The sequence below is a fragment of the Schistocerca gregaria genome, chromosome X, assembly GCF_023897955.1.
Source record: "Schistocerca gregaria isolate iqSchGreg1 chromosome X, iqSchGreg1.2, whole genome shotgun sequence".
Lineage (NCBI taxonomy): Eukaryota > Metazoa > Arthropoda > Insecta > Orthoptera > Acrididae > Schistocerca > Schistocerca gregaria.
In genome coordinates this window covers 773,946,823-773,971,998 of record NC_064931.1, presented here as the reverse complement: position 1 = coordinate 773,971,998, position 25,176 = coordinate 773,946,823, and the positions used below count along the sequence as shown (strand labels likewise).

The 25,176-nt window shown below is 42.5% G+C and overlaps 1 protein-coding gene and 1 pseudogene across 1 annotated transcript in view; one reads left to right on the top strand and one right to left on the bottom strand.

Moving 5' to 3' along the window:
• The window catches only part of LOC126297540 (uncharacterized), a 447,952-nt gene that overhangs the window by 50,713 nt on the left and 372,063 nt on the right, over nucleotides 1–25,176 (top strand). The gene's annotated exons all lie outside the window — the stretch shown is intronic.
• Nucleotides 15,644–15,761, bottom strand: LOC126299954 (5S ribosomal RNA; annotated as a pseudogene).

Here is a 25,176-nt window from a genome sequence, read left to right as displayed (position 1 = left end):
GGTTAAATTAAGTATCTGACTAGCACATGCCATTCCTGGGCTGACGCCTGACTGTTCTTTAATGATATTCCTGTAGGCAGATAAGAAATTAGATACAAAATCATATCCTCCAGAACTTTAAACAAATGGCACAGAAATGAGACAGGTCTGAAGTTCTTGGGGTTATTTGGTTCTTTGCCTGGTTTAAGCAATTGAACCGCTTTTGCCTTGTGCCTGATATGTGGAATTATCATTTTAGCAACACAAGTGTTCATCATTCAGTATCGAGTTGATAGTTACAAGGTCGAAGTTCTTTATTTGCTCTGATCTCATGCCGTCCAAGCCTGCCGGTTTGTTACTTTTCATTCAACGAATAGCAGTTCTTCATACGTGAATGGAGTGTCAAGACGATGATTCTCCTCTCACGTCATTTCATTTTTGTTACTTTTGTTCTTTTTGCGGTTTTTCCACTCAACAGCAGTTGGTGTGCTATTTGTTCAGAGGTGACTCTTGCTCACTCCTGAGTGTGAAACTGTAGTACCACCGCTTAGGTTAACTTCCATGCCTGTCGACTACTACGTTTCATGTCCAAACTTTAGGGGAGATTAGGCTCTTTTTCTGTTCCAGATGTTGATGTTACTTGGATGAATGGCTCTCCTCTTTGTATTGTCTCTTCTGAGAATGGACTGTTTTCGAAAAGCTGTTCATATCTCTTAAGGAGCACTTTTGACTCTATCAAATCCTGGTAACTACACTGTTCTATAACCTCTTCGAGTGTATTTGCGAGAGATGTTCTTTACTAGCTCTAAAAATCTTCATAATTTTCTGGAAAAGGCCTGATTTTTATGACTTCTTCACACAAGTTCTGAGAAAATTGATCCCACCGAACTGCTATGAAGTTGAAATGTCTTCTAACTATAACTTTTTCTGGTGTAACAACTGCTTCTACAGTACATATAATAGCTCGGTGTTATATTCTTGGGAATGATTCTACAATGTGCTTCTTGATTTAGTGAGCAAAATGGTAGCCAATCCTCCATCGTCCACTCTTAAAAAATAGGGCTACTTTGGGTCATGCATTAGTTTTAAACCCATGAATTCGGCCAGTCTCCTAGGTTTTCGCCATTCGTGGTTGCCTTCTTATATCCGCAAGAAGTACTATGGCACTCGTGACCAGCTCTGTTGGCTAAGAATCAAAACCACAAGTTTTTCTAAATTTTTGTCCTTTATTTGGTGGCTTGTAAACAGATTTAATAGTGCAAGATTGAATTTTCACTTTAAGGATTTCAATATTTGCGGACATATCAGTGTCCAGTTTTGTGAGAATTGCACTCCCATATTGCTCATTAGGTCCCTCTAAGGCAAATTTCACTCCATTCGCCCTCTGTCGACGGTTATTTCGTCGACTGTGTGTTTCTTCGTCCACTAATATACCACAGTTATGCTTCATGAAAATGTCAGACAGCAGTGCTTCCTTCTGTGCTGAGAACCCACCAGCATTAGTGGAGATTGCTACCAATGCTGGCATTGACAAATGTCGTTTTAAGTGACCATTGTAGTGTCTTTGGTGGTGGAAGACTCAGCCACTGGTTTTGCCCTCAACGTTGCCGAGGTTACGCCGGATTGTTTCGCTGTCTTCGAGGAGGCATCTTCCTTGCACCTCCTCTTCAACTTACCATGATACCGACCTTGTCCATACATAAAAAAGAACAACAAAGAGTTACAGTCAACAAAATTTATTTATGCCAATAGCTAATTGGAGCTGCAAATCTCATCTTCAGATAGTGTGCACTATCCATTACCAAGTGAATTTACATGTTGGATGTTGCCATCATTCCATGTTAGGTAACTACAAAATATTTCGTTGCACAATCACGTATAATACGTTAAAGATTGCATCACATTTATTATCCTCTATATCAACCATATTACACGATACTTCCGTCTTTTCAAGTGTCTAGTTGCTAGTCTTGGTCATGAATAATTTCATTTCCTACATTGAGGGTTTGTTTTGATAAAATTCTTTATGGATGAAATTAGGCGGTCAATATTTTTTCGGTACAGAAGGGAATCCCTATACAATTCACAGTAAAATATACTTGTTGATGAGCTTAAATGTAACAGAAAGGTATTAAAAATATAATGTATATTGTAAAATAGACTCCTCTAGACGCAAAACAACTGTCTGGGTACGTCTAGAGTAATGTCAGGCTGCATTAGAACATTATCAATCGGATGTCGCTTGGCTTCTCAATGTTGACAAACGTAGGTCATTGTAATCAGTACATCGCTTACTTTAGCATTTCTTACATCTTGATGTTCGGTGGCTGTAAAACACAAATTGCGAGCACAGCCCCGAATATAGAGAAAAACGTAGAGTCGCAGGTTCCAAGTGATAGAATATTTTCGTATTCAGCACGAGAAAAGGGCAAGGTGACGTAACTCAGCCATGTATAACGCCATAGATCGGACAATAACTGAGTGTTGGGTATTTACAGAAGTGGAGTGTCGATAAAAGCCGTAAGCTGTACTATTCATGACGGTTTATTTTTCTCGGCACATGTTTCGCGACAATATAATAGAAGGTCATTTTGAATATTTTTCATGGTTTGGGGCCACAGTCATGTAATACTTTTTACACGAAAGATCCCCCGTTTCATTGTATAGATCATTTGTTTTGCAGTACAGTCATGAGTTCTGCCTTTGGACTTTTTCAAGTACCACACCCAAATGCCTGTTTTGCTGTCTTGAAGTAGATTTCATCTTCAGCTGAAAAAAGTTCGGGATGATGTTATTGGACCTACACTTTTTGTTAACCTGATGCATTCAGTCGTTTTAATTAGCATTATCTTCGTACGAAAAAGTTCGCCAAGTGCAAACTGTTGATAATCATAGCATGGTTTATGACCACAGTTTGCCCAGCCAAGCACTTGTGGAAGTTATTCGTTTCCAGTGGGCGAATGCATCAGGTTTAACAAAAAGTGCAGGAACAATTCAGTTCAAGACAATTACATGACTCTGGGCCCAAACTATGGTAAAATTATCAACAGTTTGGCTTGTCAGGCATTTGGGGATGTTTTTCGTTTCCAACGCACGATCATAAATCTGATCAAAACGACTGAATGCATCATGTTTAAAAAAGAGTGTGGGACCAGTAACATCATCCGGAACTACATCCAGCTGAGCATTAACTCTACTTCAAGACGAGCAAAACGGACATTTGAGTGTGATACTTGAAAATGACGGAAGTTCAAAATCACGATTGAAGTATTGAGAGGAGTAGACACAGACTCAGACCACTACTTAGTTAAAATTAAAACTAAATTCACACCACTAAAGAAAAAGAATGAAAACACTAATAAAACGAAAAGGAGGTATGACCTTTATAAGCTAATTAAAAATGACAAATACCAAGGAATAACACAAACCATTAAATTAACAGATGATCTAGAAGAACTGATACCATGTCTCAAGAAAAAAGTCGAGAATCTAGCTACTTTGAAACCACGATGAAAACATGCATTGTGGACTCTAGAATGTGTCAAATTCCATGAAGAGAGACTTCAAGCATTGTTAAAGTTTCAGAAAAACAAAACAGATGAAAATGCCATAACCTCAGAAACGAAAGGAAAAAATTAACACAAAACATTAGGATCATGAAGAGAGGATTCTGTAAAGACATAATAAACTCTACAGAAGATAATTACCACAAAACCAACTCCAGGCATTACTACAAAATCCTTGGAATACAACTACACCCGAATTAATCCCCTATGTCAATACTAAAAGATGAAGACGAAAGAATGGTACACAATAACAAAGAAAATGCTGAAATCACGGCAAAAGCATTTAATAAACTTTTGAATCGTGAAGAACCCAAATAACTCTTACAAATAGTCGTAAATAACCCAATTAAAACCGAATCTACCAAATTAGACCCCCGAACTTTCCAAGAAGTAGAAAGATTCCTCAAAGGACAATAAAATTATAGAGCGTGTGGAGAAGATCACGTTTTTGTTTAGATATGAAAATATTTGTGTGACAGTCAAGACATCCTTACACAAGGCTCTAAAAAAAAACAAACAAAAAAAAACTGGACAACAGAACAATTCGCTGAACATTGGACCACGGTCATCGTACACTCACTATACAAGAAGGGAATAACAGCAATCCACACAACTACAGAGGAATCGCTCACCTAGACTGTACGTACAATATTTTATCCAAGATCCTATATGAAAGAATCAAGGAACAACTAGAACAGGGAGGTTTCAGACTATGGAGAAGCTGTGGAGTGCAGATCATTAATTTAAAACTGATTATGGCATACTAAAAGAATCGGAACAAACCTCTGGCAATAACATTTGTAGAATTTAAGAAGGCATATGACTACCTCCGTAGACCTTAAACACTAAAACTTTTAAGGTATCTGGAACTGCATCGAAAGCTAATTAAATTAATAGGACTTATTCTAACCAACACCATATCGAAAGTTAAGTTTAGAGGAGAAATTTCTGAACCATTCCTTATAAAAACTCGCTTAAGACAAGGTGACTGTGTATCACCATTATTGTTCAACTGCTCTCTGAAATACATAATGAGAGAATGGTACAAGGATAACCCAAAGAACATAACTGGAAGTGCTAAAAATAATATAAACTTAAACTGCTTTGGATTTGCTGATGATCTTGCTGTCCTAGTCAACAATGTTCAGGTAACCACACAAGTTAAATCACTACAAGAAATAGCACAAAAAATTGGCCTCAGAACATTATTTGAAAACACGGAGATTATGCTAACTGACTCATCACCTGCAAAGAAAACTACAATAGGAGGGCAAGAAATCAAAACTATTATAAATTTAATTATGTAGGTGAAATCGTAACTTACTGTCTAAATTAGGAACTCTCGTGGCAAAATAAAATAAAAAAGCTGAACAAAGCAAATTACATTACCAAAAACACACACAACACGAAAAGTCTATCCGTACATGCAAAATTAAAACATTATAAAACAGTTAGTTAATCAGAAATAACTTACGCAGCTGAAACCATCTTCAGGACAACTAACACAACAGAAATTGGCAAAATACTATAGGTAGAAAGAAGAATACTTAGGACATGCACAAATAAACAATATCACATAAATGGGCATTGGAAAACGGGGAGAAGCGTATCTCATTCCTTGGACATATGATGAGAGCAGCAGAAAATACAATCAGTAAGGGAATAATAGAAAAATTGTGGAATAGGAAGAGAAACATTAAATGGATCACAGAAATGAAAGAAGATATAAGAGAACGCCAAATTACAGTAGGTGACTTAAAAAACAAAACAGAGAAAACCAGAATACTGCAAGACACACAAACTAGGCAACAAACGAAGGACAATAAAAGGACTGAGTGATCTCAGACGAAGAAAGAACGAAAATATCTGAAGGAATATAGAAGTACTGACCAAACAGAACAGAAACCACCCTTCATATAATAATAAATTATAATGAACCCTGTACAACCACTACACTATTGTATTGTTTTATTGAATTATTAATGAACTGTATTGTATTACTGAATAACAATGACTTGTAAAGCCTTTGTATAACAAGAGCGGTTCAATGATGACCATAAAATAATAATAATAATAAAGCGACTGAAGAGGATTTTTTAAATCAGACCACCATCTTCTACAGATAAAGACCAGATGACAACACAATAGAAAAAAGCAAAAACCAAACAAAGTGCTGAGACCAGACCTCGAATACATAAAACTCAACAAGGAAAACATCTTACAGGAAATTAGACAAACACCACAACTGGAGAGAACTTGTGGACGTCCTCAAATCCGCAATGAGATTGGGTCAACTCCTGAGAAGAAGAAAACACAGGTGGTGGAATATAATATGTGACCAAGCAATAGAAGAAAGGACCAATGCCTGGAAAAACTTCAATAGTCACAAAACATCAGAAAAATGGCAATAATTTCTAGTAATCCGAAAACAAACATCGAAAACTATTCGGTGGGAAAAAAGAAATTATGACAAACGGCGACTAGATGAGATAGAACAAGACGTTAAGAAGAACAACACTAGGAATTTTCATGAGACGATTAAAGAATATATTGCAGGATACTAGCCACCCAATCTGTGCTTCAAGAAACCGGATGGTTTACTTGAAACTAACACGAAGAATAACTGCCAAATCCTCGCAAACTATTTCAGGAAACTTCTAAACTGCCAAAGACCTACAGACGTCACTACCAGACGTCACGTCACTACCAGACATCTACACCAAATCCCGACTCTAAACCACCAACGAAACAGTAGAAATTATCAATAGACTGAAAAAGAGTTGAGCCCCAGGAGAAGATGGAATTATTGCACAACTATAATAATGAGCGAATGGCATTGGTGGCTAGGAGACCCTTCGCGGGGCGGTTCGGCCGCCGCTCCACTAGTTCTTTAACGCCACTACGGCGACTTGCGAGTGAATGAGGATGAAATGATGATGAAAGTCACACAACACCGAGTCATCGCGAGGCAGAGAAAATATCTGACCCGCCGGGAATTGAACCCGAGCCCGCGTGCGTGGGAAGCGAGAACGCTACCACAAGACCACGAGCCGCGAGCATTGCAGAAGTATGGTAACTTAATGATGAAACATTAACAGGAAAAAATCCACAAAATCATATTAAACATTTGGGAAACAGAGGAGATCCCTTCCGAATGGAAATGAGCACTCATACATCCACTCAACAAAAAATGGAACAAAACTGAACCAAATAATTACAGAGGTATCTCACTCATGCTGGTCACATATAAAATCCTATCAAAAGTTCTCATGAACAAATTAGAAGAACAAGCTGACCCACAAGTAGGAGAATACCAGGCTGGTTTTCGCAAGGGACGATCATGCATGCAACACATCTGGAATCTGAAAATGATTCTCCAGATGAGAAACACCCGAAACACAGAAGTCACTTTTGTAGATTTTAAAAAGGCCTACGACTCAATAGACAGAGCAGCGCTCTGCAACACGCTGGAAGAATTCAGCATTGACAGAAAGACAAGAGCAATCATTCGGCAAACATTAACTGACAGAGTCTCCAAGGTTAAATTTATGGGGGATATCTCTGAACCATTTGAAGTCCAAATTGGAGTGCGACAGGGTGACGGACTTTCACCATTACTCTTTAATATCATTCTTGAAAAAATTATCAGGACATGGGAAGAAGAAGTCAAAGGAATCCAAATTGCCATTAGAAAAGATAATAGATTCAATGTGAAGTGTTTAGCTTTTGCAGATGACCTTGCAATCCTCACAAATAGTAGAAAAGAAGCCACTAACGCCATAGAGAAGTTACACGAAATTGCACAAAGAACTGGCCTGCAAATATCGTATGAGAAAACCCAGTACATAGAAAGAGTGCCACAAGACAAATTGCCTATTGTGACAACCCATGGGAAATTTGTACTAGTACCACATTTTAAGTACCTGGGAAAAATCATCCTGCCATCAGGGATCAACCTGAAGGACAATGAGGATAGAATAAAAAAACTGCAGAAAGCATATAAACTCACGTGGAACTATCATAACAAAAAGTCTATATCCATTAACGCAACACTGAGGCACTACAACACTGTCGTATTTCCGGAGGCACTGTATGCATCTGAAACAACACAAATAGGTGGGCAAACTAAAATCAAAGAAATAGAGACACAAGAAAGGAAATATTCTCAGGAAAATTTTTGGCCCGATACAAGAGCAAGGAATCTGGAAGAAGAGACCAACATCAGAAGTATGTAAATACACAGACAAGATCACGGGTACAATAAGGAAAAGAAGAATGCAGTTCCACAGGATGAATGAAAACAGAACTTCAAAGCTAATTCTTAAAGTCACCAACTCAGGCAGGGGAAAAACAAAATGAATAAAAGAAGTTGAAGAGGACCTCAGACAAGCACACATAACAGTAAACGATGCAGAAAATAGAACTGAATTCAGGAACATTATCAATAAACATAAATTTGACACCACAACACAGAAGAGACCAGGGTGCAAATGGACAGCAGAGCGAAAGAAACAACACAGTGAACAGATGAAGAAAATTTGGGCTCAGAAAAAACATAAACAATCATCATAAAGGAATTCCAGTTCAAACGCTTTCTTTAAATGGGAATAACCGAAAATAATAATGATAAAGAGACTGAACGCATCAGGTTTTACAAAATGTGCAGGAGCGATAACTGATCCCGAGTTGCATCCAGCTGTAGAATAAACTCTCTATACCGTCAAACGGCGGAACTTTCATAAAAAAAATTTACATATCTCTGGGCACAAACCATGCTAAAATTATTAACAGTTTGCCTAGCCAAGCACCGAAGGCAATTCTTCGTTTCCACCGTACGAAGATAAAGTTGGTTAAAGCGACTGAACGCATCATGTTTAACAAAAAGTGTAGGACCAATAACATCGTCCTGAGCTACATCCAGCTGAGGATTAAATCTATTTCAATACCAACAAATATGGTATTTGAGTGCGGTACTTGAAAGTGGCAAAAGGCCGAAATCATGATTGTGCAGTAGAAAAACTGATCTATGCAGTCAAATGCCGGAACATTCATTAAAGAAAATAATTTTTTCCATGGCTACTTGCTCTTGAATTTTTCCAAACACTGCCTCAAAAAGGTGACAGGAAACCAGTTGTTTTGCACGTTATATGCCGTGTGGAGACACCAATTATGAGAGAAATTTATTCGAACGGTTGGAATGGAAAGGCAGCCATGTAGTGTTAAGAACTGGTATCAACTATCACCCGTTGCATGGTAATTCGCATAGTAATAAAACCAACATACGCAGAAAAAGAGGCAGCGAAGCAGTAGAAGCACTGCCCTTGAGTTGGATGTCCTGTATGTGACCAGGACGCTTCAACGAACTTTACATATTAAACAACTGAGAGAAGTATATAAAGTGTGGCTGCCATTAGCATCACGCCGAGAGGTGAAGGTTCAAGAACATTGTGCCCTGTATGACAATCCTCTACCGCGCAACATGGCGTCGTGGCTAGGAAGACGGCGGTTCAAACCCGTGTCTGGTCCTTCTGATTTAGGTTTTCAGTGATTGGCCTACATCGCTTCAGGCAAATGCTGTGATAGTTCCTTTGAAAGGGCATTACCGACTTCTTTCCCCATTCTTCCCTACTCCGATGGAACCGATGGCCTCGCCTTTTTGCCGGCTGAAGTGGCCGAGCGGTTCTAAGTGCTACATTCTGAAACCAAGCGACCGCTACGGTTGCAGATTCGAATCCTGCCTAGGGCATGGATGTTTGTGATCTCCTTAGGTTAGTTAGGTTTAAGTAGTTCTAAGACTAGGGGACTGATGACTTCACGTGTTGAGTCCCATAGTGTTGGAGCCATTTGAACCATTTTGAGCCTCGCCTTTTGGTCCTCTCCTCCCAACTCAACCAACCAACTTTTCGTGGAGTAATCTTCCTCTAAACACAGAAAACACAGATTACGTCTTAGTACAAGAGCAAAATCTTCCGCGAATAGCATGGCGAGCATAAACTAGGGAATATCAAGTGATTCGTCTTTTTTCCTTTGCCGGCCGGGTGGGCCGAGCGGTTCTAGGCGCTACACTATGGAACCGGGTGACCGCTACGGTCGCATGTTCGAATCCTGCCTCGGGCATGGATGTGTGTGATGTCCTTAGGTTAGTTAGGTTTAAGTAGTTTTAGGTTCTAGGGGACTGATGACCTCAGAAGCTAAGTACCATAGTGCTCAGAGACGTTTGAACCTTTTTTTCCTTTTGAAATATTGCTCACTTTCTCTCATACGTTGTAGAAATAATTTGCCAGTTAGCTAAGCGGATGAACTGAAACTGTTTCAGTTCTTCTCTTCGAAGGTAATGTTCTAATCACAACTTAGGTATCGACGGAGTTGTAAGACACAGCTGAGCAAATTGACGACTGACGCTTATAGGTTCAGTAGTAAATTCACTTTTGCCCCGGAATTCACTCGAATGTACTACAGAGCGTCAACGCGTTTATCTCAGTGTACCTCAGAGTGAGGTTGAGCACTTGACCGTGTAAGGCAAAGGATCCGAGTTCGAAGCTCGGGCTGGGACACAATTTTAGTCTGCGTGGAAGTTTTACACCAGCGCACACTCCGCTGCAGAGTGAAAATTTCATTCTGGTAATACCTGCCAGGCTGCGGCTAAACCGCGTCTCCGCCATAACCCTTCTCCTGCAAGTGTTGCTGGAGAGCTTCTGTGACGTTTGGAACGTAGGAGATGACGTAATGGCGGAAGTAAAGAAGTGAGGACGGGTCGTCAGTCGTGCTTGGGTAGCTCAATCAGTCGCGGCCGAGTCTTAGCCTGTGTTGACGTGCGGCGCTGCGCTCCGTGGTGTAGCTGACTGGTAACGTAGACAAGCTTTACTTTACGTGTACGTCGCTTTTCCTTGTGCAGCCACTAAACTTGTAAGTTGTAATACTTCCTTTTAATCGACTATGTCTATAGTTCGCGGCTCTGAATCATGATCGTGGATTCGCGTTTGACGAGAATACAAGACATGTGCAACCTATAGCTTCGGAAATCCATGACTGGCTACATGATGATTTCACTACTACTGGTCATAACGTGGAGTTCATTCAAATGGATAATGAGAAGTACTGTGTTTTTGCTAAAACGCATAGTTTTGTTATGTTAGACAGATATTACTTAAAAGCCAGGGCAAATTTAAATTCTGTCATTGTGACAATTCTGTTAGTACCGTGGGTATAAGTAACGCTAACAGTTGCTGAAAACTGTCAGAGCTGGACACCAAGGACGTAATTTAGGGCCGGCCGGAGTGGCCGTACGGTTCTAGACGCTACAGTCTGGAGCGGAGCGACCGCTACGGTCGCAGGTTCGAATCCTGCCTCGGGCATGGATGTGTGTGATGTCCTTAGGTTAGTTAGGTTTAATTAGTTCTAAGTTCTAGGCGACTGATGACCTCAGAAGTTAAATCGCATAGTGCTCAGAGCCTTTTGATCCATTTTTTAACTTAATTTAGGTATTTTCTATTTATGGGCAAGTCAAAGGTATCGAACTCGGAAAAGTAGTCTAATAGATACAAGATTCAGTGCTACAATGGATTAAGTTTGTTACGTCCAGTATCCCACGCTACATTTTAGTAAGGCGTTGGCGTTGCAAGTCACACATAATAGGCCTATATGTTGGGACAAATCCCACATGTCACGTATGCAATGAACCATGGCATCTTCGGGAAAAATGTCCAAGGCAAGTGTATATTCTACGAAATAACGTGCAACGGCGGGCATAATCTGAGATACAGGAACTGACCGACACAAGTAATGCAGCGGGCAACGCCAAGAGCACTCCCATAAAATCCACTGACCATTCACTTATTTCAGATGCATAAGGAACCAGGAGGAAATAAATTGCGTGAAAAATCAAACAAAGCTAACGAGATTGAAACCGATAAAGAGCAGTCTGCGACTATCGTCTAGCAAAAAGGTACAAAGTCCATGACATTCCAATTCACCAGCACGATAACGACATGGATATGGGCGATTTAAGTCCTTGCAGTTCTCATAAAAAAATAAAAAAATGCGCCCGCAGCTCGTGGTCGTATGGTAGCGTCCTCGCTTCCCACGCCCGGCTTCCCGGGTTCGATTACCGGCGGGGTCAGGGATTTTCTCTGCATCGTGATGACTGGGTTTGTGTGATGTCCTTAGGTTAGTTAGGTTTAAGTAGTTCTAAGTTCTAGGGGACTGACGACCATAGATGTTAAGCCCCATAGTGCTCAGAGCCATTTGAACCATTTGAAAAAAAAAAAAAAATGCTACTTGATAAAGATAGAACGAGCTCTGTAAAGGACTCCTAAGAAAAATTGTCACAGATTCCCGGAAAACAGAAGTCAGATAACGTTACAGCGTTACAAGGTAGCGGAAAATCATGAGGAAACAGGTGTTTCCCATTTCCGACAATCAGTCACACACAACAGGACAGTAAACATCAACTGATGCAGGAAGCAACACGCCAGGTAACAATTTTAGAACAGCTGAGTGAAACTACAGCAGCTGTTACTGAAATATGTAAATGGGGCAGTAAACTGAAATATCGTGTGGAACCAAATGTCATTATCACCACAGAATCAAAGAAACACTCAGTTAGGGGAGTAGCACCAACCAAAAGGCTACAAAACCTCAAGGTGCGGTAAGACAACAAGTGAGAAAGTCAAACCTAATTGAAATGTGACACGTAATAAAAAGAAATACATGGAAAGGTTATACAAAGATGACGACAAGGGCGGAACAGAAAGTGAACCTGCTGAAAACGACTCGGTCAAGAAAATTAGACTGGGGAACAAGAAGAGAAATCAGAACTGAAAAATAAATTTGCAGTGGACGATACGACAGTGCCGAATCTCCTCAGCTTGGATGTTCCCATGAACGCAGATGAACGACAAGGACAACAGTTCGCAGCGACACGCCTATAAAGCGTAGAAAACAATCTAGTCAAGGGACATTGAACTGTTGGAAGTGAGCATCTAGTCATATAAAGTACCGACTGTCAATATCAACCGAAATTAGTCAGAAATAAAATTATATTCCGAGAATGTAGACACAGGTCTTATCCAAGAAGTGATGACGCCAAAGATTTCAGATATATTTAGATTTGATGCAATACTCAATATTACTCAAGAATCTGGAATGCCGGTTCTACATAGCAAAGCTGTACAACGCAAGGGTAAAACCTGCCTAGAATCAGAAAGACGCATTGCTGTTCTGCTAGAGAGGATGTGCTCCCCTACGGGTTCAAATGATACGAAAGCAAGAAGTGAATTATTTCGAGATGGAATCGCAGTCCTTCTTACTAATGCAAGTCCGAACATAATATTAGGAGGAGACTTCAAGTGCATAGTAAGGGAAGGAGAGGAGAACGCTAAGCATATCTTTTGCCCAGCGTTACAAACGTTAACAGATGGCTTAGACCTCAAAGAAAAATGGTTCAAATGGCTCTGGGCACTATGGGACTCAAAATCTGAGGTCATCAGTCCCCTAGAACTTAGAACTAATTAAACCTAACTAATTAAACCTAACACCACACACATCCATGCCCGAGGCAGGATTCGAACCTGCGACCGTAGCGGTCGCGCGGTTCCAGACTGTAGCGCCTAGACCTCAAAGGCGCCTGGATCCACTCCCACCCTAATGTGGCACGCTAGAAGTGTGTCAGTAGCCAGTATGCCAGCAGACTAGACAAAATCCATGTCTCCAAAGACATGCTAGATAACCTACAAGTTTATGAGACATGGCCGCTCAACTTTACCTACCATCACGCTTGCCATATAACCGTTACGCACACCAGATACAAGACTTTTATAGGGCGTGGCGTATGGCAATTGAATCTGTTGCTACTTGACTATAGTAGATTAAGCAGGAAATTCCAGACATCTGGAGAAAATGTTTAGATAGAGGAGACAGGTATCGAGATAGAGTACCACGGTGGACGGACTGGGAAAATCTGCAAACAAAGAAATGCATCATACAGTTTGCACGGAATAAATCATACTGCCGGAGAAATACTCTGGAATATTACTTTACAATTTTACGAGACCTATACAATGAACCGGACGCTCTAAAGGCCAACCTAATTAAAAACAAAAGAATTAGTGTACATATAACAGCACGAGTTCGCTAAATTTTACCTGGTATTAAAGTTCGGGCTGGAGGTATCAATGACGTCAATCATGAAACAACATCCGTCTATCATTGATAAGGGAAACCAAAAGTGGTAAACATAAACTGGTCACGAAGTTTGTTGATAATGATGGAAATTAATATATTCAACAAAATACGATCAAGGAATATGTTGTGAGCAATTATAAAGTCCTCTACTCATCACTGAATATAGAAGAACAATATCACGCCATTTTTTGAGTCAACTGAAAACGAAGAACCAATCTCTAGGATAACAAATGAGAACTCAGTCATCGATGCTCCTAAGAGAGAATATGCTGGGTTATATGGATTGCCCACCGAATATTACGAACAGGTTTGGGATAACATAGGAGAGGAACTGACTGAAATGTACAATGAATTCCTAGTAATTAATGTCTTCACCTCTCACAGTTTACGGGAGGAATAATGGTTCTAATGCAAAGACTGCCGAGAATAATAGGCTGAAGAATTTCCAACTTCAAAATTCTAATGAGTGTTACAAACAACAGAGTTAAAAAAAATACTCTGTAAAGTAATTGGACCATACCAAGCCAGTGAATCTACAGGGAACTCAATGAAACATATTTTAGCCGAGCACAGAGATATTGTAAATATAACACGGGTATGCAAAACGAGATTAGCAACAGATTTTCTTGATTTTAATAAAGCCTTTGACAGAGTTAGTCACCACTTTTATTTCTACCTAAGGAGGAATATGGTTTTAGTTAGCGAGTCAAATAGCTGATAAAAATGCATAGCTCACATAGGTTCAGGCTGAAGATTAATGGTAACTGACAGCTTCGGAGCCGATTGAACAAGGAATACGACAGGGATATCCTACTCTTAGTGTCTCTTCGCCATAGCAACAGAACGTTTGATGAATAAATTACATAGTTCTCTACGAGGCCTTCAGACATTTAATATACAAACAATATGCCAAGCTTATGCAGATAACGTGAGAGGGAAGAATTTGACAAAGTTAGAATAATAATAAAAAGTATGAAGGTGCAACCAGATCTAAACTCAGTTCCACCAAATCAAAAATAATGCTCCTAGGTTTCCAAACCAGATGCACGAACCAAACCTGGATACAGCAAACGAATGAGATTAAAATTCTAGGGGTCACATTGACTCAGAATTAGAAGAATATAATCAAAATGAACTGGGAAATGAAACTTATCGCACTAAGACATACGATCGTAGAGTACATTATGCGGAATTTTAAACGAATATGGAGACTCACCATTCTCCATACTTACATATTTATCAGAATATACCGCATTACTGCGATACTTCGCATTATAACTATTATAGCAAATAAAGTATTAGCTCTCGCTCGTTGGTATATCTACAAATGAAATATCTTTAAAGTCCGCTACAAGACCCCAACCATAGGGCTGCTTAAAGGCGGACAAGGTATCAAAGATATCGAATCACAGTGCGCATCAATTTCCTTTAAGAGCACAGCTAGAACACTGCAAGAAAACCGGCCAAGCACTACGAAACTTATTTGATATCTTAGATTCCAACGACAGGACTCCATCAACGAACATCGGCCATATCAACACGCCATTGAAATGCATTCGTCAGTGTTTCATGAAAATCATTTACATGCCAAACAGCCCACAATCGTTTAACCTACAAGTACACACTTTCGATCTGAGATACCATGGAGAAAATTTTCACTGTAATACAACGTCTGACTGCTTCCTAGGATCTATCTTCTCTGTACTCTTCAAAAAAATACTCCGTTTTCAGGCCACGAGTGGCCTACCGGGACCATCCGACCGCCGTGTCATCCTCGGTGGAGGATGCAGATAGGAGTGGCGTGGGGTTAGCACACCGCTCTCCCGGTCGTAAGACGGTATTCTTGACCGAAGCCGATACTAGTCAATCGAGTAGCTCCTCACTGGGCATCAGGAGGCTCAGTGCACCCCGAAAAATGGCAACAGCGCATGGCGGCCTAAATGGTCTGCCATCCAAGTGCCGACCACGCCCGACAGCGCTTAACTTCGGTGATCTCACGGGAACCGGTGTATCCACTGCGGCAAGGCCGTTGCTCTCAGTAGCCTTAATTGACCATAATAGGAGTCGTGTAATTTGGTGTACCTGGTATTTTAACAATAGCACTCCCAGTTCGCTTGCAACAAACAGTTCCAGGGTATCAAGGACCAGCCGCGTGCTGTGGCGTCAGTTTCTTTTCGGCTCCGCTTAGGTTATTCCCTTACACGCATGTACATAGTACTGGGTTTGTTTAGTGTTGGAATAGACGTTTTCTCGCTAGGTACCTTATTTCAGTGTCTTGTAAGTATTGTAACTGTATCGTGGGGTATTCATACGGGACAGAAGAGGAGAGAATTAGGCAGCGGATTGAAGAAGAGATGGCAGAAGTGAAGCTGTTGATTCCGATGACAGATAATTCGATTATGAAGAAATTCAGGACTCGGAATATAAAAATGATTCCGACACCGAACAAGAAGCGTCTGGTGACGAAACAGGAGACAATGATGGTGCAGATAGTGAAGTGTTTATCAGTACAGACGGAACAGACTGGATGTCACGTTTACCGTCAACGAACTCGCACACACCTTCCAATAACATCGTAACTCATTTACCGGGTGTGAAAAATGCTGAAAAAAGTGCTATAAATGCCCTACACTTCTGAGAACTGTTTTTTGATGAAAAAATAAGGATATACTTGATTCAAATGGCTCTGAGCACTATGGGACTTAACTTCTGAGCCCATCGGTCCCATAGATCTTAGAACTACTTAAAACTGACTAACCTAAGGCCATCACACATATCCATGCCCGAGGCAGGATTCGAAACTGCGACCGTAGCGGTCGCGAGGTTCCAGACTGTAGCCCCTAGAACCGCTCGTCCACTCCGGCCGGCTAAGGATATACTCGTTAGCTGTTCTAACAGGTACATTTAAAGTATTCATGGGAACTTTCTTAGGGAGAAAGATGCCAAATAAAACTAACAAAGGTGAAATAAAGGTTTTTTTGGAATTATTAACTATGCTGGTCATCAGGCGCTCTGTCGCATTAACTCAGCTCATCATGTTTCCCGACAGGATGCAGAAGGTCTTAAATATAGAGATATCTAACTAACCAAGGACATCACACACATCCATGCCCGAGGCAGGATTCGCGCAGTCGCGCGGTTCCCGACTGAAGCGCCTAAGAACCGCTCGGCCACCGCGGCGGGCCAATTTGTGGAGGGGTTGCAGTTCTGTCACGTTGAACGATTGTCTTCACTCGTCGTTGGTTCCGTTCCTTCAGGATCTTTTCTCGTTCGCAGCTATGTCAGAGATTTGATGTTTTAATGGATTCCTAATATTAACGGTGCGCTTGTAAAATTGTCTTATGGGAAAATGTTCACTTAATCGCTACCTCGGAATACTGTGTCCCATCACTCGTGCGCCGACTATAACACCACGTTCAAACTCACTTAATTCTTAATAACCTGACATTGTAGCAGTAGTAACCGACCTAACTGTGCCAGACACTTGTTGTCTTATATGGGCGTTGCCGACAGCAGCGCCGTATTCTGCCTGTTTACATATCCCTGTATTTGAATACGCATGACTGTACCACATGACTTTGGCACTTAAGTGTATTGTATTGCATTGTATGGTAACCGGGCATCTAGAAACGACGGAGAGGCTCCGTCTCCGCTGCAGCCGGAGTGGTCCACAACCCCAGGACGACTACCGAAGTTCACTTCATCCCTCAGCCGCCCCACAGCGAACCCAGGGTTATTGTGGGGTTCGGCCCCCGGTGGACCCTCCAGGGAACGTCTCACACCAGACGAATGTAACCCTTATGTTTCCGTGGTAGAGTAATGGTAGTGTACGCGTACGTGGAGAACTTGTTTGCGCAGCAATCGCTGACATAGTGTAACTGAGGCGGAATAAGGGGAACCAGCCCGCATTCGCCAAGGCAGATGGAAAACCACCTAAAAACCATGCACAGACTCGCCGGTTCACCAGACCTCGACATATATCGGCCGGGCGGATTCGTGCCGGGGACTAGGCGCTCCTTCCCGTCCGGAAAGTCGTGCGTTTATTTCTTTATTTTTAATCTCGTTTTGTTCGCTTTTGTTCGTTTCGTCTGCTCGGGGCGGATGTCGTAAGACATCCTTTTAAGTTCGTTGATGATCGATTAACTCAGTTTTTTTTTATTACAGAGGGCACCTAACCCTCTGACCGAACACGCTGAGCTACCGTGCCGGCTGACGTTAGACCGCACGGCCAACCGCGCGGGCCGCACTTCAGTGTAGTAGGTGTTGTATCTGCCTGGCAATCTATTCCTCCGCACACCAGGCAGGCCGTGATGGCACCCATCCCGCCAGGAGGACGTGCGTAAACGACCTCATCAAAATAGAGATAGTTCCTTGCGTGGTTCAAATGACTCTGAGCAATATGGGACTTAACTTCGGAGGTCATCAGTCCCCTTGAACTTAGAACTACTTAAACCTAACTAACCTAAGGACATTACACACATCCATGCCTGAGCCAGTGAGCCAGGATTCGAACCTGCGACCGTAGCGGTCGCGCGGCTCCAGACTGTAGCGCCTAGAACCGCTCGGCCACCACAGCCGGCAGTTCCTTGCATGGACTGAGCTGTTTACCTCAGAGTTACACGTCACCTACACGGCCTCTGGGGTCACCAACTTCGCGGACAGGCAGCATGCCTGTCGCAGCGGAGAGCTCTGTCGGCACAGCACTATTTTGCTACGCAAGGTTACGTACCCTACCATATCCATCATCCCGACTATTTAGACCACCGCCGAACAGTCCGAAGTCAGTTACACCCTTCGCCTCAAGTCGACAGTAACAGCAGTTCCGTCCAGCCGCATCAGCAGTTCAGTCGCAGGGATACGAGTTGGCACTACCAGGACTTTCGTCTCAGCGCTCCACGCCGGCAGACCGGCACAGTTCGCTCTGGAATGCACCAGCTGCACACGTCGGCAGTACTGAGCCAGTAATATCCCAGGACTTAACGCCGCCGCGTACCACGATCCTGGGGTTCGTCGTGTAGGTACATCACAGGCAATGTCACAGGAGAAAGAATTCTGTCGTATGTAGTTCTGTGGATACACATCTAAGGACATTATAATTGAGTTTCGTTTTGTTAATAAAGTTATTCTTTCTAAACGGTCTTCTCTCACTCACCAAGATGAGCATATTCGATAGGGAGTGTTGCTATATTTGTTGTTCAGCTGCCGAAATCAGTCTCTGGGTAGTAGTATGAGTCCATTCAACGAAGGAAAATTAGAAGAAGAAATTTGTATTGGGGCAAATTTTTGTACAGCGCTGAGACGGAGTGCTATGAACAACATACTAAAATTCGTGACTTCAAATGGTCCAAATGGCTCTGAGCACTATGGGACCCAACGTCTAAGGTCCCTATAACTTAGAACTACTTAAACCGAACTAACCTAAGGACATCACATACATCCATGCTCGAGGCAGGATTCGAAACTGCGACCATAGCGGTCGCGCGGCTCCACACTGTAGCGCCTAGAACCGCTCGGCCACACCGGCCAGCAAAATTCGTGACTGATAAAGTGTGAGCGTGGGAGTGCAGACGCGTTTAAAGATCACATTTTTAAGTTCTTCTTGCATAACTCGAAAGCTACGGCTCTTGGCGAAAATGTTTTCCGGTAGAAAATCAAACTATATTAAATTACACACAAAGAAAGAAAGGTCCTTTTTTCTCTAACACTAACAATTTCCGCGTTGAAAGGGACGGTAACATCGCGGATTATTAAAACTAGAGTTTTTATGATAAAAAATTAACTTTCATTGTTAAATGAAGTAGGTTTAGTACAAATATGAAATGTGTGTACCACCTCCAAGTACGGCAGACTCCCCGCGTTAAAGGATAAATTGTGTTCTAATGTGTGACGATGTAGTGGTGTTTTTTTTATTTTTGCGGGGGAGGTTCGTTGCGGTTGGAGAGCAGATGCGTGAGGGGAACCAGATCACTAGATTGTGGTCATTCACTGCCCTTTGCATGTCTGCGAACTGACGTGCTAGCGGGCGATTCCCCACTCTCTCCACCCGGCTACGTCATAATAGCAAATACAGGATGCTTCACAAAGTCATAGCGGCTCTTCTACATCTCGCCTTATGAATCATTCTTAACGCAGTGTGCCGACACTACCAGGGGTGTTTCTTTTCCACAAAGCGCATTATAATACTAAGGCAAGGAATGCACGTCGGCAGATTCTACGTAAATCTCTGCACAATGTTCTACACTGCTAAAGGGGAAACTGATTCTCGCAGTCATCCTATACAGTAGCTATGTCGTTCTTCCGGCAGAGGCCACTTGTGCCACCAAGTGCGCTGCTCGCTTTTCAGTTTGCAAACTATACCTCCCCACCATTTACTGTCCACTTCTCTTTTGTGGGCAGGCAAAGTAACTCCATTGAGCTCGTGTCTGTATAGTGGAGTTATTTTCAGAGTATTAACTGAGTACTTACACTCCTGGAAATTGAAATAAGAACACCGTGAATTCATTGTCCCAGGAAGGGGAAACTTTATTGACACATTCCTGGGGTCAGATACATCACATGATCACACTGACACAACCACAGGCACATAGACACAGGCAACAGAGCATGCACAATGTCGGCACTAGTACAGTGTATATCCACCTTTCGCAGCAATGCACGCTGCTATTCTCCCATGGAGACGATCGTAGAGATGCTGGATGTAGTCCTGTGGAACGGCTTGCCATGCCATTTCCACCTGGCGCCTCAGTTGGACCAGCGTTCGTGCTGGACGTACAGACCGCGTGAGACGACGCTTCATCCAGTCCCAAACATGCTCAATGGGAGACAGATCCGAAGATCTTGCTGGCCAGGGTAGTTGACTTACACCTTCTAGAGGACGATGGGGGGCACGGGATACATGCGGACGTGCATTGTCCTGTTGGAACAGCAAGCTCCCTTGCCGGTCTAGGAATGGTAGAACGATGGGTTCGATGACGGTTTGGATGTACCGTGCACTATTCAATGTCCCCTCGACGATCACCAGAGGTGTACGGCTAGTGTAGGAGATCGCTCCCCACACCATGATGCCGGGTGTTGGCCCTGTGTGCCTCGGTCGTATTCAGTCCTGATTGTGGCGCTCACCTGCACGGTGCCAAACACGCATACGACCATCATTGGCACCAAGGCAGAAGCGACTCTCATCGCTGAAGACGACACGTCTCCATTCGTCCCTCTATTCACGCCTGTCGCGACACCACTGGAGGCGGGCTGCAGGATGTTGGGGCGTGAGCGGAAGACGGCCTAACGGTGTGCGGGACCGTATCCCAGCTTCATGGAGACGGTTGAGAATGGTCCTCGCCGATACCCCAGGAGCAACAGTGTCCCTAATTTGCTGGGAAGTGGCGGTGCGGTCCCCTACGGCACTGCGTAGGATCCTACGGTCTTGGCGTGCATCCGTGCGTCGCTGCGGTCCGGTCCCAGGTCGACGGGCACGCGCACCTTCCGCCGACCACTGGCGACAACATCGATGTACTGTGGAGACCTCACGCCCCACGTGTTGAGCAATTCGGCGGTACGTCCACCCGGCCTCCCGCATGCCCACTATACGCCCTCGCTCAAAGTCCGTCAACTGCACATACGGTTCACGTCCACGCTGTCGCGTCATGCTACCAGTGTTAAAGACTGCGATGGAGCTCCGTATGCCACGGCAAACTGGCTGACACTGACGGCGGCGGTGCACAAATGCTGCGCAGCTAGCGCCATTCGACGGCCAACACCGCGGTTCCTGGTGTGTCCGCTGTGCCGTGCGTGTGATCATTGCTTGTACAGCCCTCTCGCAGTGCCCTTAGCAAGTATGGTGGGTCTGACACACCGGTGTCAATATGTTCTTTTTTCCATTTCCAGGATTGTATTTCCAGTTCCTAAGCAACCTATTACGTAAACAGCCATATCAGCTGGAGATGTCATCCATCTACTACCGTGAAGACGTTGCCCCAAGTGTAACATGTTGTCTGTATGTATTCCACAACGTCGATTTCATTGCCTCCACTATCAAAAACTGGAATACCATTCACAACATGAAGGATATTGGCGTCAGCAGCCCTCCCAGGCTCAGAGACTTAAATTGCAACAGTAGCAGGTCACCTATGTGTTACGGAATTTCAGATATTTCAATATAAGTCAAGCAAGCATTACAACAATTACTGTTCTACACTTGGACATTATCGGTCCAGTTCCATAAGACGTATTCACGATCACTTTGCACGATATACTGTGGCTGTGCGGTAAGTGGCTCCGTCCAGTGCAGCCCACTCTATAAATGTCTGCATTTCAAGAATGGAAGAGGTTTGTACGGTCTACCAATAACACAACTCATGGTTATAGAAGCAGTAACTATCAGGATATTCATGCAGTTACACAGGTTTACAATATCCTGTCTTCGACAGACAGTAGCAAGGTGCCACATTTACCTATCCAATCCCTTTCTCACCAATACTACATACTTCACTGTGTGCAGGAATGTATTTTACATAAAATATCACTTGATAACTGCAACAATTATTCGATTAATAAACTAAAAATAGCTCCGCTATGTAGATGTGCGCTCACTGAAGTTATTTTGTCTATCCACGTAAGAGACCTAGCAGTAAATGCTGAGGAGGTATAATCTGTAAACTGAAAAGCACTACAACTGCTGCACAGGATAACTAGGAATAAATTTTCCCTCTAGCAGTTTAGAAAAGTGTGCAGGGACTTACGTAGATTCTGTTCATATGCGTTTCTTGCGTTTGTGTTACAAGTAACTCATCTGCGAATTCCACGTACTGTTAACGCACTGGGTGGTGGTTTATAAGCCGAGCTGTGGAAGAATGGCTAAAACTTTTTGAAATAGACTGTAGTTTGCTTCTTGTGATGTAGTCGTGTACAAAGAGCAGTTGCTCGCCTTATCAAAAAAATGGTTAAAATGGCTCTGAGCACTATGGGACTTAACATCTATGGTCATCAGTCCCCTAGAACTTAGAACTACTTAAACCTAACTAACCTAAGGACATCACACAACACCCAGCCATCACGAGGCAGAGAAAATCCCTGATCCACCGGGAATCGAACCCGGGAACCCGGGCGCGGGAAGCGAGAACGCTACCGCACGACCACGAGATGCGGGCTCGCCTTATCGTTCTTCAGTTTGCAGACCTATAAAGGAGGGAACTGCACGATCACGATCCGGCGACCTGCATTCCTTGAAGCACCTAACGTCAACCTCTTACTCCCCCACCCGTCCCCCCCCCCCCCCCCCCACCAATTCCACAACAGAATTTACCTCCTAATATGGCTCTACTGTACTTAGATGTTGTACATACATTTAATATTTCTTCTTAACCCACTTAATTTACAAACAATCAAATGGCTCTGAGCACTATGGGACTTAACATCTATGGTCATCAGTCCCCTAGAACTTAGAACTACTTAAACCTAACTAACCTAAGGACATCGCACAACACCCAGTCATCACGAGGCAGAGAAAATCCCTGATCCCGCCGGGAATCGAACCCGGGAACCCGGGTGCGGGAAGCGAGAACGCTACCGCACGACCACGAGCTGCGGACTACAAACAATCCTGCTGGAAGAACATCCGCAACTGAACATTATAGCAGAGGTTGAAAATACCCGTCTTTTGCCATTTCCAGTACGACACCTGAGGATGGGGTTACAACAGTCCGAAACAGGTCGTGTGAAAATAAAATAATTTACAACTGAAGCGGTATTTCCAACCTCTGCCACTTAATTTAACAATAAACGTTAATTTTATACCATTAAAACACTATTTTTTCGTTTTATGGGTTAATTACGACTTCTGCAACCATAATGAAAGTCTTACTAAAACCAAACGTCTTTTGCTTAATTCTAAAGCATCGTCAGAGGACACTGTAACAATATGGTTTCTTTCTCTTACACTTTTGTTTGCTTTAGTTTGTTGTGGGTCTCTGGATTTTTATTTATTAAAAACGGTGGGTTGAGCCGTTTGATGAAGTTTGAGATGGATATTTTTGTGTTTCAGGTGAAGGCCTTGTAATTAAATTATACTGCTCGTGTATCTGAAGCTGCGGACAAAAGAGGACAAAATGTACTATTTTAACCCACTAGGTTGTTCGTAGCAGAGTATTATTTACAGTTACCAATATGTTCGAGGACAAATGTACAACTTTTCGCTTTTTTTCATTTTTAAGTCCTTTTTTACAATGCGTTACACATATGTAACACTGTGATTCAAGGTAACGGCATCGACATGGGTAAGATAAATATATAATCACAGTTTAGCGTTCTGAATCAGTTTTTCTTTTAGGAGTGGAATCTTCAGAAGCAGTTTCTGTCTTTGTTGAAGTACAGAAAAACTTTGCATTTTCTGCCTTGAACAAAAGTATTCTGTTTTTTGCAAATTTTGCAACTTCCCCTTGTTTTATTCCATTGAGGAAAGTAGTCAATTTTGTCCTTTTGGAATTCTAGCACTGCAGTTACTGTAGTAGCAGGTTTCTTGAATTTTATGGATATATCTTCAGTACTTGGACGTCCCCTCTTGAATTTTCCTTGTCCAGCAGGAATCAATGCACTTGCAAGATTAGCTTGGAACTCTCTGAGAGAAACATGTTTTTCAGACAGGGCCCTGCAGTCCTCTCCATATTTCAGCCAGCTATTGACAATAGCTATTGGTATTGTGTGCCAGAAAATATAAAAATACCATCTTATGGATTTTATTGGATATTTGCGTAGCGATGACTACATATCATTAAGGTCTACTCCTCCCATATTACAACTGTACATTTGAGCAATGGATGATCTTGGGACAAGAATATGTTCTTTCTTAGTCCTAACCAAAGTTTTTGCCATGTCCTTTGGCTCTACACCTGTTAGCAAAGATAACACTGTAACACATTTGACATCATCCCATTTTACAATGATGAACTTGCCTGTTGTGTCAACTTGTAAAGCTGTAGTACCGCGTCCTTGTGCTTTCATCTGCTTTTCGTCGGGAAGGGTACAGTGATTGAATCTTACAGCTCTTACTGTGCCTGTATAATAAATACCCCTCCTTAGTAGGCTCTCAGAATGATACGATTTGAAGGAACTGTCTGCATAAACCCTAAAACAGTGATTGTCTTCCAATGATGCAGTTAGCTTTATCACAATATTGTAACCAAGTCGTTTTCCAGGTACATGTTTTGTTGCCTTACAAGCTGCACCGTGGTAAACGTCAAAATCATATAAATATCAGTGGGAACGAGCTATAGTCCACATTTTGTATCCCCAGCTTGTTGGCCTGTTTTGTGTATATCATTGAAGATTACTGTGTCCTTTGAAAGTGATCATTATTTCGTGAGCACACTGATTCTGCTCAGTTTTCTCAGGCAAGCTTGTGAGAACAAAGTAAGCCGAGATCGAATTTTCCACAGCTTATCTTCTTTCTTTGTTACTT